General features: G+C 39.3%; 1 pseudogene; it reads right to left on the reverse strand.

Annotated features, from left to right (window-relative positions):
- Positions 1-285: 285 nt before the first annotated feature.
- Positions 286-1618, reverse strand: LOC138334387 (uncharacterized; annotated as a pseudogene).
- Between the last annotated feature and the right edge of the window lie 315 nt (positions 1619-1933).

Consider the following 1933-nt stretch of genomic DNA (forward strand, 5'->3'; position numbering starts at 1 on the left):
CGGTCACATTATACTGACAACGGGCGAACCAGTCGTCCCACTCCCTGTGTACTGAGCGCTAAGCAGGAGCAGAAACTACCACTTTTATAGACTTTGGTGTGTCTCGGCCAGGGGACAGAACCCAGAGCCTTCCTCACATGGGCGAACGCTCAACTCAAGGCCAAAAGTGAGGCGGTGCCAAGGGAGGCATTAGGAAAGATAAAGTCAGTTAGGAAGAAGAGAAAAGATAAGATCCTAAATTTAGTCGCCTTTTACGATCATGCAATAGGGGCAGCAGGTACGATTCTAACGCCCTACCTGCAGGGAAATTAAGATAGGCGTTTGAAAGTTTGTCAAATAGGAACATGTTTTGAAGATGTCATTTGCAACAATCTGCAAACTTAAATGCATTGTTCCATTGTTCCATATGATAACATTTTATACGTTGGATAGCACGTTCCACATGGATTCTAACTTCAGCGATGTGTCTAGTAGTCTCCACTTTTTCACATGACAACTGAAAATGTCCATCACGGAATGGGGGTATGTTCAAAATGCACCTTTCCTTGTCAGTTCATCTCGAATTTCAAACCCTCTGTCGGCCATAACATTATCACCAGCTTCAATGAGATCAAGGATTCCACTGTTTTGCACAATGAATTTGTCTCACGCAGCTCCGCCATATAACGTGGACACGAATGACACAGTTCTATCTGGAGTGATTCCAATTAAACATTTGTATGTATTTCTATGTTTATAGGATGACCAGGTTTCTCGCTGAGCTTTAAGAGCTGATGGTTTCTGTATAAATATCTCTGTGCAATCCAGAATTATGCGTGTGTTTGGAAATTTCTTAAATGATTCCGGCATAAGTTGCTGTACCTTATCAGCAGATGGATAAGGAAAAAGAAGCTGCAATTCCAAACTCAAAAATCGAATCCACGTATTAAATATTTTTGAAAAACTTGCAACCGAAATGTCTAGACGCTGTGAAATGTCTTCTTACAAAAGTCCAAGTTTAAGTCTAACCAGAACTGCAAAAAAATTAACTTTTCAAAGTAATTTTTCTAGGCCTTCCTCTATTAGTAGCAGTCCGATCTGCTGTTTCAGTTCCAGACCTGTATGTCATTGTTTCTGCTTTGGGTTTTAGATATTCAAATAAAGCATTGAATGTCAAAAGATTGGGTAGTCCTGTATAAAATTGCACAGCATGGTCAGAGGTCATAAGGTTTTCGGTGCAAAACTTCTGTGAATTCAGTAACTGATTTTTCCTGGTAAGAATGTCAACTTTGGTTTTCAAGTCTCTGACTAGTTTTGTTTGGTGTTTAAGTTTTACATCTATCAAACTTCCATGAAAAGTGTCAACTTGCACACATTTTGTAGCATTTTTTATGTTATCAGTTTGAACAGAGCTAGTTGTTGTTTCATTCTCACTTTGAGTCGAAATTGAAACACTGGACTTTTCCGTTGTTTGAGTTGTTGAATCTTGAGTCACTGGACCATGTGGAAAAACCCAATATTTGTGGATGTCATGATCATTTAAAACTGGACTTTCATTCTCAGACGTCAGAGTACTGCATATATTGTTGTCATTTTTAATAACTGTGTCGACTTCAATCAATCTCTGTCTGAACGTCATCAATGTCCATAGGAAATAACACTCTACCCGATTTTTTCACAGTTTTTCTTTTCAATGCTGTTGCTTCTTCTGTTGGTACAGTTAACCATGCAACACTGATCTTGGCGGCCCATATCGTCTGTTTGTTTTCATATGTAAATGATATTGCCGGAAGTCATGACTCACGCCCCCAGTACAGTGAACTCTCGGAAGATAACGCGTGACTTGCGACTTGTTGCGCGGTATATTCAAGCAGCTTCAGTATTCATAATTCGAGATTACTACGTATGTTTAGGAAACGTAATAGAACGACATATTGAATGGTTTGAAAGCATT

Source organism: Argopecten irradians, chromosome 11 (genome assembly GCF_041381155.1).
Source record: "Argopecten irradians isolate NY chromosome 11, Ai_NY, whole genome shotgun sequence".
NCBI lineage: Eukaryota > Metazoa > Mollusca > Bivalvia > Pectinida > Pectinidae > Argopecten > Argopecten irradians.